This window comes from Brassica napus, chromosome C4 (genome assembly GCF_020379485.1).
Source record: "Brassica napus cultivar Da-Ae chromosome C4, Da-Ae, whole genome shotgun sequence".
Taxonomy (NCBI): domain Eukaryota; kingdom Viridiplantae; phylum Streptophyta; class Magnoliopsida; order Brassicales; family Brassicaceae; genus Brassica; species Brassica napus.
Window position 1 is genome coordinate 24,274,597 of NC_063447.1, and position 15,574 is coordinate 24,290,170.

General features: G+C 35.9%; 1 pseudogene; it reads right to left on the reverse strand.

Moving 5' to 3' along the window:
• Positions 1 to 6,555: 6,555 nt before the first annotated feature.
• LOC111205686 lies at positions 6,556 to 10,775 on the reverse strand (annotated as a pseudogene).
• Between the last annotated feature and the right edge of the window lie 4,799 nt (positions 10,776 to 15,574).

A 15,574-nucleotide genomic window follows, 5' to 3' on the forward strand; every position in this document is an offset into this window, starting at 1 on the left:
CTTCGCTTCTATCAACGCAGTTCCCCAAATTTGATGCATATCCGTCAGGAAATTTCACTTTATCTGTAATCCAATCAAAGAACTCTTCTTTTCTAGCACCATCTAGCCGATAAATGGGAAAAGGGGCCGTACCGTTCTCATCAACGTGAAGTTCAGAACGATCACAAATATCGACTAAATCCAACCTTGACTTCAAATTATCCTTCGTTTTACCTTGGATGTTAAGGACTGTGTTCATCAGATTATCGAAGAAGTTCTTCTCAATATGCATGACATCTAAATTATGCCGCAATAGATGACTCTCCCAATATGGCAGATCCCAGAAAATACTCTTTTTGTGCCAGTTATGTAGCTCTCCAACCGCATTGACTCGAATGTTTTCATGTCCACCTACATCTGGCGTCCTTTCTGCATCAAAATACCTAAACTGCTTCAACAAATCTTTCCCACTAACTTCCTCAGGTGGACCATCAAACACCTGCTTGTTCTTCGTAAACGAAGTCTTACTCCTGCGGTATGGATGATCAGGTGGTAGAAATCGTCTGTGACAGTCAAACCAACACGTTTTCCTTCCGTTCTTTAGTTGGAAAGCATCTGTGTCATCTTGACAATATGGACATGATAGCTTCCCATGTGTTGTCCATCCAGATAACATACCATATGCTGGAAAGTCACTTATTGTCCACATAAGTACTGCCCACATCTGAAAGTTTTCTTTGCGCGAAACATCGTATGTCTCAAAACCATGCGCCCATAGTTGTTGCAACTCATATATTAGTGGTTTAAGAAACACATCTAGTGATCTTTTAGGATGATCTGGCCCGGGGACGAGAATTGAGAGAAACAAAAACTCTCGTCGCATGCACAAGCTCGGCCGTAAGTTGTACGGTGTCACAATAACTGGCCATAGAGAATACTGCCTTCCATGCTTTCCAAATGGGCTGAAACCATCAGTAGATAATCCAAGATAAACATTTATTCTCTCTTCCGCAAATTCTGGATATGTTGACTGGAAATGTTTCCAAGCCTTTGCATCTGAAGGATGTCTAATCTCACCATTTGTGGAATGCTCTGCATGCCATCTCATTGCTTTTGCTTTGCGCTCACACTGATACAACCTCTTCAATCTTTCCGTCAAAGGAAAATACCACATTCTTTTGAATGGGATCGGAACTCTTCCCCTCGTCTCCTGATAACGAGGTTTCCCACAAAATTTGCATACATTCCGTGTCTCATCCGCTCTCCAGTAGATCATGCAGTTGTCAATACATACATCTATCACTTCATACGGTAGTTGAAGACCTGCAACAAGTTTCTGAACCTCGTAGTATGAACTCGGTGCAAAGTTATCATCAGGTAGAATACCTTTGACAAAATCAGTAATCGCATCCATACATTCTTCAGCCAAATTATAGTCTGTCTTAATACCCATTAATCTAGTTGCAGATGATAAGACTGAATGACCATCTCTACAATTTTGATACAAAGGTTGTTTTCCTGCATCCAACATGTCAAAAAATCTCCTAGACTCGGGGTTTGGTTCTTCCCCTCTATAATGATCATGTACCATCTGCTCAGTACTTACACCATAATCTATATCCGTTCTAGATTCTTCTAACCTAATATCAGGCTGAGGTTCACTAACAGGCTGAGGTTCGCTAGTACTACCATATTCATAACCAGTTTCCCCATGAAGGTACCAAACTTTATAATTACGTGAAAACTCTTTCATATACAAATGAGTCCAAACATCAAATTCTTTTATAACCTTATTATTATTGCAAGAAGAGCAGGGACATCTTAACATACCACTTTTTGCATCCGATTGCTGTTGAACAAGCCTCATGAATTCTCCAATCCCTTGAACGTATTCTTCCGTAAGCAAATTGGTGTTCGGATCCAAATGAGGTTTATCCATCCACGAACGATAATAAACTTCTGAAGACATGATTTTCACGGAATTGTTATGACTAAAGAGAATGAAGAGAGAATGAAGTGTGAATGAGTTGAATGAGGAGGGGTTGTACTTATAGGAAATTGCTTACGGACCTCCGACGACTTTCCGACGAAATTCCGACGGATGTAAAGCAGTCCGTCGGAATTCCGTCGGAATTGTCCAATCCCAAACGGCTATACAACGGTCATATATATCTGTCGGCAACGGTCACATGGTTCGTCGGAATTTCGTCGGAAAATACCGACGGAATTCCGACGACTTTGCTGTTAATCGGAATGTCGTCGGAAATTCGTCGGAATATACCGACGAACTTCCGACGACTACAACGGTTACATTTTTTATCAGAATGTCGTCGAAAAGTCGTCGGAAAATTCCGACGAACCATATTTCGTCGGAATTCCGTCGGAAATGGCCGACGGAATTCCGACGACTTAATTTTTTTGGATTTCGTCGGAAATTTGTCAGTATTCCGTCACAAATGTCCGACGACCTTGGTGTCCGTCGGAACCTCCGTCGGAATTCGGTGTGTTTTCTTGTAGTGTGTAGAAATTAGGTCTAATAGATTTGTGAGATTTTAGATGATCTAACTAATGGTGTATATTTTATTGTCATCCAATCATTGTTTTATATCTAAACCTTAACTACGAATGTAGTATCCTTTCGTGTAGTGTATACATCATCTCTTCCTATTTTAAACCGAGATTTTGATTATGAACATGCAGAAAAAACAAGTGTAGATGGCATACAACAGAGACGTGAAACTCAAACATCCTATGGAAAGTGATAACGGGTCATCTCTGGAAGAGGCTTTCAAAAGGGGAAGAAGGGAAACTAGAATTTTATAATAATTTTTTTTTTTAATAATAATTTTTTTTTTTGAATAGTTAAGGATTCTAAGAGCAACTCCAATGGTGTTACCCACCATTGGAATCCTTAGCATTTTAATAATAATTTTTTTTTTTGAATAGTTAAGGACTCTAATCATAAATGTAGGTCCAATGGTGTTATCTGATATGGAGTCCTTAGGAATTTTTTTTTTTTTTTATTTGAATCTTTGAAATTTAAAATTATTAAATATTAAATTAAATTTTTTTATTTATTGAATGACTAAATGTAAACATACAATAACTAAACATCTTCATCAAATATTAAAATCCAGTCCGTGTAACGATTTATAACTCAATCTCGAACCTTAATAACGACGAAAACAACAAAGAAGCGACTCGAGATGAACAAAATAGCAAACCCAGACGAAAACCCTAATTCGATAAAATCCTCAACTCGATTTGAGACCCAAAATCGATTTAACCCTCGATAGAACCCTAAAACCAGATGAAATCAACATGCAACAACTCCAAATGCAAAAAAAAAAGTGAAAGCTCTGATTTACCTTCACCCTTCTCCAGTCGCCGAATCGCCTTTGATATCGCGAGACCTCTTTTTTCGTGATGGAGAAAGCAAATGATTTTTTTTTCCCCACACGAAACACATCCCTCCGCTAGCCTATCACGTGATGCCACACACTTAAGGATTAATCCTTAAACCTCCTTGCCTAAGGACTCTTTCTTAGCTAAAGTAAAACTAAAACGATTATTATACTAACATTTGCCTAAGATTTCGCGCTAAGATAAACACTATATCGACCGTTGCGGATGGTCTAAGGATGATAACTTTTTGAAAATTATTTATCTTATTTTTGTGACATAATTGAAGAATATTTTAATTTCCATATTAACCTATATTAGTTTTCTATATAATTGTGATTTCGTGTTATCGAATTTTATCATTAATGTGTGTCATTATCTTACCAAAATTTATCATGTGATTACAACAATATATTTGGAACATTCTAAACAATATAGTAAAGAGTATGATCGGTACGCGCTACGCGCGGAATATACTTTATTTGTGATATACTCCCTCGGTTTCACAAAGATAGATTTTTTAATATTTTTCACACATATTAAGAAAATACATACATTAAACAACCATAATAAATGTATCGTTTTCTGTAATTTTCAGTAACTTTTAACCAATAGTAATTCAATAAAGTTAATTAATTTTCTAGGAGTTTGCAATTTTTTCATAGAAACACACAAAAAATATATTTTTGGGAAACAAACTTTTTTTCTAAAAAGTCTATCTTAATGAAACGGATGGAGTATGTAACTATGTAATTGTATTTTTTTCCTTTGCGTATATTTTATGTAAGTTTTTTCAAGAGAAGTGTATAATAACGTTTATGATTTTTGAGAATGTTAGGGTGTAGAGAGATTATATATTTTAAAATTAATTATGTTTGATTTCGATGTTTGTGTCTATATTAATTGGTTGTGGTGTATAACATATTATAGTGGGCAGATGAGATGTCATTGGTGTGTTTTGTTGTTATTTTGTGATAATTCTGAATCCATAATTGGTTGGTTAATTGTGATTTGTTATATTTTGGTCTCTTCAGAATGGGTTTTTGGTTTTCAAGATTATCATTTGTATGAATAGATTGGACTCAACATGAATGCATTACGTTACGTTTATGTTAGGCAAATATGATATTCAAAATATGAGTAGGATAGTGAAAGTGTAAATTTAATTATTTTTACTATACATTAAAATGTTTTATTGTAAGTTAACATTAAATATATAGTTATAAAATTATATTTCAAATATTTCAATTCGTTTAAGGTCGTTGCCTAGTTGAGTTGAAAAGAAGATACCTTTGATGCATAACTAATCTAGGACTTTTCAAACTCAGTATATTTGTTTACTATTATGTTGTTTACTATTATCTAAATAGTTTAGTTTTACTTTTTTACCTTTTTATTAGTTTCTTAATTTTTACAGTGTATATTTTGTAGTTTTTTTAAATGAATAATATTATTTTTTCTGTTTTTGTTCAATTTAGCCAATTTTGATATTTAAAATAAGGTTATATTTTATGGAACCTAATATACTCAACTAACAATAAAAATGACTAAGATAGATATATTCTAATACTTTCTTTAATTGATTTTTTTTTAAAAAATCTTTTTAAATTTAGTTGTTTTGTATGAAATTATGGTGTCACGATAATGTTTTAATTCTTTACTTAATAGGTAAACTATTTTGAAATATATATAAAATTTTACGTGTAAATTCCAAGAAAAACTTTATATTTAACATATTTTCAAACGATCATTTATATAATTATAATCAATACTTTTTAGTGTTTATAATATGGTTTGCATATTTATTTATGTTTTATGTTTACTAAATCATATATTAAGCTATGTGACTGATCTTCTTTCTATATATAATAATATTGGATACTTATGAATTTTATTATGATACTCTTTTCGTACATATCATAAACGAATGTAAAGAAGTATCACATACAATAGTAACTATTTTTCTATTCTTAGAGTTACAACTCAAAAACGTTACTAAGATGAATCACACACATTCTGTTCCAATATTTGATCAAGTTTGATAATCAGTTAACAGCTTTTCTGATGGTATTTTATCAACATCCATCATAGTAATTCATAGAATCATAGAATTTTATAGTTAACAAACGCAAGTTGCATTTCTAATTAAAAAAAAATAAGAAGCAATGAAAACATTGAATGCTATGAGATAAGTAAAGCAGAACAACTAAAAATTAAAAACACTGAAATGGAAGTGGCGTTAGTGGTCACAATATCGTTCATTGTAATTTCTGCAAGATAACCCATATGATTTAAGAAAAAATTACGTCTAGACATACTTTTTCATTGTCAACTTACATCTAGACATACTTTGAGCATGTGCCATACTTTCTCTTGACAAAATACCTAAAGAGCCCTTTCAATTTTAACTAATTGGAAACGTGGGTTAAGGTTACTCAATCAATAGCCTTTCACATCTCTATTCTATTTTCTCTCTGCATTTCTTCTCTCCCACATATCTCCTTCGTCAAACACCAGATCTCGTTTTCAAATTACAAAATCTATCATTTTTTTTTCTTTTTCTCCTTCTTTTTTCATTTTTCATTTTTCATTTTTTATCTTTCATGCATTCTTGTTTTTGCTCCTCTTTCCTTTTCTCCTTTTCTCTCTTTTTTTTCTAACTCAGATTTGTGAATTTTTCAAAACAACATTATCATCTCCATTCTTTGTGCACGATTACCGTCATCACCGCAACTTCTTTCATCGCCATTGCCACAACTCTTCTTGCGGCCGCCGCCGCACTTGCAGAACCACCACTGCAATTCTTTCCCCACCGTTTTTGAGAAAGCCCCGAACACATGAACACAGACTTTGACCACATGAACAATAATCATGACCACATGAACACTGACTGTAACTCTGACCCCGAATCTGATCATATGAACACTGACCCTAACCATCCTTTCTCTTCTAGAAAACCATGATTATGTGGTTTCCAACTGTAACCACCAGCTAAACGAAACCCCTAACCACGAAAGAGAAACCAACCTTTCACTATAACCCTAACCAAAAATATTTGTTCTTATTAACCACATCAATTCTAAATAGGCAAAATTTGCGCCTGACCACCCATTTCTGACTACAAAACCCAACACTCAGATTAAAGTCATTCACTATTAATCCAACAATGTTTAGTAAATCTCAAACATCCATAAACCTACGTAATATTAGTTACAAAGGAAGTTGCTTAACTCCTTTAGACTTAAGAAAGCTTGTCCACCACAAGGGTTTTTTGGGGAGTGAAAGAGTTAAAGCAAGGGAAAAATTACACCTCATTCACAAAGTAGGTGAACATGCAAAAAAACAATAGAAAAGTACGTTAAAACGTAAACGTCTCATGATTTAAACCATCGCTTGGACACATCTTTTGTAATAAATCAATAGATGGAATCATTACATTGAATTAATACGGGACTGGTACTTTGCCATCTTTGGCTTATGCATCTTGTTTCAGTCTACACTGCTCTTCCCTCTTCTCCAGCTCATTAGTTTTCTCTTTAATGTTCTCCCTTGCTTCAAGTTTCTCTTTCCTAACTTGAAGGCTGAAGCTCTCTCTTTTGCTTCACATTTCTTTGCCAGTGAGTCTTCACGCAGTTTTTGTTGCTCTAAGTTGAGAAACAACTTCTTTGGTATGCATCTCAATAACCAATGTCAACAATTGTGCTTCCAAAGACTGCTTCATATCAGAATCTTTTCTTTTTCCTGCAGTTCAAGGTATTGTTTCCTTACATATTCCACCATCAACTCCTTCATCTCTTTTTATTCTTTCCACTGAAGCGAGAAGTGTAGAATCCCAGAAGCGGTCTCTGTCACCTTACTTAGGAACGGTCTATTAAATCCTCATCCAACTTAACTCTAAGTTCAGTCCCATCAAACAAAAACAGTAAGGAACTAAGAAATCAAGAGAGACCAAACACATTCCTCTATGGCCCTAAAAGTAAGAGACTTACTGATGGTATGGATCTTCGGTAAGCAACGGCACTTGAGCCTGCTCCGTGGTAATTCATGGGGTGATGACTCCGGTTCCATGGTGATATAGATACATTGTTCTCTGTTAAAACTAAATAAAATTAATGAAAAGTTTAAGACTGTGAATAAGAAAGAAGAAGAAGTGATAAGGTCTGATGAAAAAAAGAGCTTCCTACATTGATCATAAGAATCTTTCTTCATATGTGCAAAAGTTCGGGCAAAATGTGTATGTACTTGAATTTAAAAAGTATTATAGAACGTTAATTTGCCCATTTCTTCAATAATGAAATAAAAATCTACACTAACATCGGAAAGAAAAACGTCTAAAATGGAGTAAAACTCCAAAATAGACGCTAATGATGGTAAGTTGCTATATTGTAGGTGTTCGAATCTCTCATTGGTATCAAACCAATTCATTCTCACAGCCAGCTTGCCTCTTTCTGTTCTAGCCACGTAACCAATACATACACAATCTATGAGACATCACAATCCATTAAGTCTGTTGGCTGTAGAATCTCTCATTGGTAAGAAAATGGCTTATCAATGAATAAGCAAGGGAAATGGAGACACATTTTGACAAACTCAAACTTCGATGAACTATATAATATGCGGGAAATGTCTTGTAAGAGTCATAAACAAAACAGAAACGCATCCTCTATCCCGCACACAATCAAGTGAAAACACATAACTCTCTACGTACAATCAGTGTAACTAAGTCGTTCCAGTTTCCTTAGATTCAGCTTGTCCACTTTATGAAGAGATACAATATGACTATTGTTGCGATCATACCAGCGTACTTGATACATGTGTCAACACGATTGTGCCTCTCGATGAGCCTGAGCACAGAGTTGGAGAGCCCTACTGTGTTCAGAACATCCAAAGCTTTACGTTATGCCCCCTGAATATATAGCTGTCAAATGGTCCGTCCATGGTCCAAATGGACATGACCAGTTGGACCATTTCAGTTTTGGGCACTAATGGGTGGTCCATATTGGACAATGGTCCAAACAAATGTCCAAGACCAATAGAGACCATGTCCAAATGGGCATACCCATGGACACCCAATAAAATTTATAATTATTTTTTAATTATTAGTCTAGATCTTATTTCTAAAATTTTGAATTATGTTTACTTTCCAAAATTATAAAAGTATTTTTTTTCTTGTCAAAACTGTAAAACTATGTTTTCCTTTCAAAATCGAGAAATTTCATTTTTCCGTCGAAACCGAGAAATTACGTTTTCCCGCCAAAACCAGAAATTCGTTTTCCCGCCAAAACTGAAAATTGCGTTTTCCCGCAAAAACCAAGAAATTACGCTTTCCCACCGAAACCGAGAAATTGTGTTTTCCCGCCAAAACCGAGAAATTGCGTTTTCCTGCCAAAATCGAAAATTGCGTTTTTTCGCCAAAACCGAGAAATTGCGTTTTCCCACCAAAACCGAGAAATTGCGTTTTCCCGCCGAAACCGAAAAATTGTGTTTTCCCGCCAAAACCGAGAAATTGTGTGTTTCCCGCTGAAACCGAGAAATTGCGTTTTCCCGCCAAAACCGAAAAAATTGCGTTTTCCCGCCAAAACCGAGAAATTGCGTTTTCCTGCTGAAACCGAGAAATTGCGTTTTCCCGCTGAAATCGAGAAATTGCGTTTTCCCGCGGAAACCGAGAAATTGCGTTTTCCCGCGGAAACCGAGAAATTGCGTTTTTCCGCCAGAACCGAGAAATTGCGTTTTCCCGCCAAAACCGAGAAATTGTGTTTTCCCGCCAAAACCGAGAAATTGCGTTTTCCTGCTGAAACCGAGAAATTGCGTTTTCCCACCAAAATCGAGAAATTGCGTTTTCCCACCGAAACCGAGAAATTGTGTTTTCCCGTGGAAACCGAGAAATTGCGTTTTCCCGCCAAAACCGAGAAATTGCGTTTTCCCGCCAAAACAGAGAAATTGTGTTTTCCCGCCAAAACCGAGAAATTGTGTTTTCCCACTGAAACCGAGAAATTGCGTTTTCCCGCCAAAACCGAGAAATTGCATTTTCCCGCCAAAACCGAGAAATTGCATTTTCCCATCAAACTAATGAAATACATTTTTCCGTCAAAATTGTGAAATTATGTTTCCCGTCAAAATCGTGAATTTTTTATTTTAACGATAAAACTATTGTTTTGGGTTAAATTGCAAAGTCATGTTTTCTTTTGTTAAATTCATAAACATGTTTTAGGAAGCCCATGGACACCCATTGTGTATTTGGTCTTCGCCCAATTGGACCATGTACCAATTGGTCTTTTGTCCAGTTGGACCATTTATTAATTGGGCACGTCCATATCCCGCCCAAAATGAATTGGACTGAATTGGACTGGGCTAGCCCATGGTCAGCCCGCCCAATTGACACCTCTACCTGTATATTCCAAACGGAAAACCCCAATGTCAAAATGATGACTTGTTGCCATATATATTATTAAGCTTTTGGTTGAAACTTGAAAGAGTTACCTTCAAAGTTCAAACGATCCCTTTGTTCAGCATATTTGGCGAGGATGGCAACTCCACTCGAAAACGAATCATCTAGCAATCTCTTTGAGCCTTAGAGTTCATCGCTTGAGCCTCATCATCAAATATCTGCAAGATGTGTGCTCCTTCCCCACTCCTCTGTTTAACAAATCTGCTCTCTCTCTCTCTAGCTTCCGTCATCTTCCTCTGATTCCTCCACGTGTATTTCTCCAGACTTTTGTTCAAATACTCAGCTTTTTCACAACTTGTTCAGTTTTCCTGCGAATTTGCTTGTGATTTCAACACATATTGACAGAGTCACAGAGAATAGAAGAATCTAATGAAACTAACTCTAACGTTTAAGCTATACTTAAAAGATTCAGAAACTAATCAGCCAATTGAATTAGGATTGCCTAATTTGAATGATCTAGTCATCTCAGATTACCAATGTCTAATTCGTAAATGCAAAGTCCTCGATATAAGATTCTCCGGTAATTTAGGAGATTCATTTCTTGTAAATAGACGAATTTTGAAATCACGGATTGGTCACCTTCTCAAGAGATCGCGCTGAGATTTAACGGAGATTGAGCGCCATAACCATCCATGCTGGCACATAGAGATTGGACCTCAGTAATGTCACGTTTCACGGAGGAGGTGAGATCCGAAGAATCCATAAGAGCAGCGGATTCGAACCTCTCCAACCTCTCGATCCCGTCGCGAGCTCTGAGGAGAATCCTTTTCGCACTAATGTATAACTCCGATAAGGATCCGCCTCTTCCAACTGCAGGACCCAAACGACGCAAATCGAAACTTCCAAACGGATTGATCACGTCGAATGCACCAACACTATCACTCAACTGGCGGAGAACACATTGTGCCCAAAACCCTAAATTTCGTTCTGACTCGGGTAGAAGGGATCAGAGTTGCTCGCTATTGGGCTGGGTTCCTCAAGCAAAGGCTGAAGCACACACAAAGAAAAGCCCATAAAAGTCGCTGATTTAATGAAACGCTTTGAAAGATGGGACACGTGTCGCTCTGGAAAGCATCTGATGACGTGGTGGCGGAAAGAGAAGAGAGTGAAAGTTTTCTTTGTATAATAAGATTAGATTAAGATCTGCGCCTTGCGCACCATGAACATTGTATATTTAAATTAATTTTATATATTATATGTTCAGTTTTATATTATAAAATAATATATATACATATATATATATTGGATTTATAAAAAGTCAATAACTATTACTTATATAATTCAATTGGTGCGAATACGTAAAATTTGTTTTTAATCCAAACAATTACCTTTTATATTTTATATTGTATATAATTAAATTTAAATAATATATACATATATACATAGATACATAGTATATTTTTAATCTTGATATATGTTAAATAATCTATTTTATTCATTTGGTTTTTTGATGATTTGTATATTTTTATAATAAAAACTTTAAAATCATTGATAACAAAATTTTCATTGTGCGATGTTTAAAAGTTTTGGTAATTTATAATCTTAAGAAACATTGAATGAAAATTTTAAAATTTAAATATTAAGTTGTCAGCATTTGTTCAGAGCTTCTACCAAAAAAAAAATGTTTAAAGTAAATTTCAAAACTAAAATATTTATGTATTTTTAATGGTATATAGTTTAATTTAAAAAATGTTTAAAGTAAATTTCAAAACTAAAATATTTATGTATTTTTAATGGTAACGATCAGACGGTTGGATTGAACGTTATGATTTTTTTTTAATCTTGATATTTATTAAATGAGACTTCCTAATTATATGATTTTGCAATTATTTTTTGTCATAAAAAAATTAAACCATGGATCATAAAATTTTAATGTGAGACTTTAAAAGAAATTTAAAATATAATATATAATAAAAATCTAAAGTTTTATTATATGTTTAATGTGATTTTTTAATTTATTTTAATAACTTAAAGTTAAACAAAAAGGATAGAGGGTGCATTAATTTGTATCAAATCTTTATTATTTGAAATCATTAATTGTCATATATACTTTACCAACATTAGGAAATTCCGTAATTTCTATTTAATGAAAGAATTAAAAACATTAATAATTAATTTATGGTTAGTTTAATAAAAAATTTATTATATATTTAGATGGACCAACATATCTCTCTAAGGATTCTAAGAATCATTGTGGTGATGACACATGACTACCTCATAAGTTGTAATGCTCCTCTTTTAATATATAGGGGATTGGCAATTCTCCTAAATATATTATTTTCAAGTTTTGGTCACAAAAATAGATCACAGAAGAGTCGGGTGTTTTGGCTGAGGGAATGGGACAGAAATACGAAATTTTTTCATGCCTTAACGAAGCAAAGAAGAGCAAGAAATAAAATCACACAGCTCCTAGATGCGAATGAAAACATAGTTGAGGATGAAGAAGGATTAGTAGCCATTGCTACTAGTTATTTTAGATAGATCTTTGAGTCATCGAATCCAGAGGATATTGAAGACGCACTTTCTCAAGTTCCAGCGTCGATCACTGGTGCTATGAATGATAACCTTACAGCTCCGGTCTCCGAATGGGAGATCAAACTGGCGCTATTTGCTATGCATCCGGAAAAGGCCCCAGGTTTAGATGGGATGACTGCACTTTTCTATCAGAAATTCTGGGATATAGTAAAGGAGGATTTGACTCTTATGATCAATAAATTCCTTTTCGAGGGGACAGTGGCGACTGGACTGAATGATACAAATATATGTCTCATCCCGAAGATAACGAGGCCTAATGATATGGCTCAGTTTAGACCCATTAGCTTATGTAATGTTAGTTACAAGATAATCTCTAAGGTCTTATGCCAGAGATTAAAGAGAGTGCTACTAGGATTGATATCGGAGACTTAGTCAGCTTTTGTTGCTGGGAGACAGATCTCTGACAACATTATGATTGCTCAGGACATGTTCCACGCTCTCAGAACTAAACCTAGTGGACGCAGTAAGAGGATGGCCATCAAGACAGACATGAGCAAGGCATATGACAGGATGGAATGGTCCTTTATTGAAGCTGTCATGCGCAAGATGGGGTTCTCAGAGACATGGATCACCTGGATAATGCGGTGTATTACGTCGGTGAAATATAAGGTCCTTATGAATGAAGAGCCAAGAGGAAATATTGTTCCAGGTAGAGGTTTACGTCAAGGAGATCCTTTGTCTCCTTTCATTTTTATTCTATGCACGGAAGCGCTCGTTAGCCTTCTTAATCAAGCAGATATCCAAGGGAAGATAACAGGGATGCGCGTGTCCGTCGGTATCCCACCTTCTCTTTGCTGATGATAGCCTTTTCTTCTGTAAGGCGGAGCCCCATGAATGTGAAGAAGTAATGAAAGTAGTCAGGAAATATGGCAAAGCATCTGGACAATGTATTAACTTTGATAAATCGTCCTTACTCTTTGGTAAGCGGATTAATGCGACTACTAGACAAGAGCTTAAAGATGTGCTTGGAATACAGAACGAGGGAGGAATGGGAACCTATCTTGGTATCCCAGAAGACATAAGTGGTTCCAAGTGCAAACTTTTTGCATTTCTAAAGGATAAGTTGATGCATAGAGTGAATGGATGGACATGCAGATGGCTCTCGAAAGGTGGGAAGGAAGTGCTGATAAAATCCATTTTGCTCGCTCTACCGACATACGTGATGTCTACTTTCCTGCTCCCATTGGAGATATGTGAAAACCTTGCCAGTGCCATTGCACAATTCTGGTGGAGTTCAAATCCACCAAAAAGAGGAATACACTGGCAAAATGGGAAAAAGTTTGCTTACCAAGAGAGGAGGGTGGGATCGGTTTCCGGATGATCCATGAGTTCAACATGGCGCTATTGGCAAAACAACTATGGAGGCTAGTTCAATTCCCGGACTCTTTGGTTGCACGGGTCTTGAGAGGAAGGTACTATAGATTGAGTTCTCCACTAAGAGCGAACACTGTTACCAGCCCATCCTATGTGTGGACAAGCATTTCTGCAGCAAGGAAGTTGTTATTACTCGGGATTAGACAGAAGATACATTCAGGGTATGAAGTCAAGGTGTGGGAGGACCCGTGGGTTCCAACGACCCCTGCGAGACCAGCTATCCCCATAGCGCCAGTTATGCACCCGAATATGAGAGTCATCGATATTATTAACCAGGTATCGAAGGAATGGGACATTGGTCTATTGGAGAATTATGTCAGTCTTGAGGACATACCTCTCATAAGGAGTTTAGCTGCTGGAACTACACAAGAAATGGCCAATACACGGTTAAATCTGGATATTGGGTCGCTCAGAATGTATTAAAGCCAGCGGCTTAGAAGGAAGTTCTAGAGCCGAGCATCACTAAGCTCCAAGCCTTTGCTTGGCAGATAAAGGAGCCGAAGAAGATATGTCATCTGATATGGCAATTGTTAACTGGTCATGTGGCAGTAACGATAAACTTAACAAGACGTAATATGAGGTGTGACAACTACTGTCCAAGATGTGGAGAACTAGAGGAAACCGTAACCCATGCCGTTTTTGAATGTCCGCCAGCACTCCAAGTTTGGTCATTATCGTCGACTCCGACAAGCCCATATATATTCCTAGTATCAAGCGTCTACACAAATATGGACTATCTGTTTTGGAGGAAGAATAGCATTATTGAGCCAGAACTAGACAGAGATCCTTATCCCTGGATAATATGATATATTTGGAAGGCTAGCAATGACAAACTTTTTAGGGGTATAGATCGAGAACCTTTGGAGCTAGTTCGACATGCAGAAAGTGAATGCCAAGCCTGGTTTGACGCTAACGAAGTGGTACAACCAGTGGTACACGATAACAACCCTGAGGTTTCCCAAGTCATAAGCTTGGGTAATATCTGCTTGTTAGATACTTCTCAATTCAGTGGATGTGGATGGGTATGGATGTACAGTGGTGGGAACATTCAACTTATGGGAACAAGGAATTTCACTCGACGCGAATCAGCCTTGCATTCGGAAGTGGAAGCACTGCGATGGGCGATGGAGAATATGCTTCAACACTCAAAATGTCAGAGCTTTGGGACGGACTGTAAGGAGCTGATTGCAATGATAAAGGACCCTCAGGCGTAGCCAAGTTTTGCGACAGAATTGGAGAGGATAGAGACGCTACAGATATGCTTCTCGGACTTCAGCATTATTCATGTTCCACGGGCGCGAAATCAGATTTCAGATTTTTTAGCTAAGACTGCTAGATCCTTCTATAGGGAATTACTTTTTATTGGTTGTTCTATTCCGGTTTAGTTACCCAGACCACCTCAAGTTTGATTAACAGAATGGCCTTTTGACGTCAAAAAAGAAAAAAAAATAGACCACAAGGAGAAAAATGACCAAAATGTTTCATTTAATAGGTAAAATGATACTAATACCCTAGATATAAAAAAAATAAAAAAATAAAAAAAATTAAAAAACAAATTTTTTTTTAATAGTTTTAGATTATATGTTTTCAAATTCAAACCCTTTTTTGAATTTTTTTCGAAATTTTTTTTATTTTTTTCTTTAAATTTTCTTTTTGTAATTTGAAAATACTTTTTGAAACTATTTTTAAAATTTCTATTTTCAAATTTTTAATATTTATTTTTTATTTTATAAAAATTTAAACCTCAATCTCAAATCCTCACCCATTAACTCTAAATCCTAAGGTTTGGATTAGTTAACCCTAAGAGTATAAATGTATATTTACCTCTTTAATGAA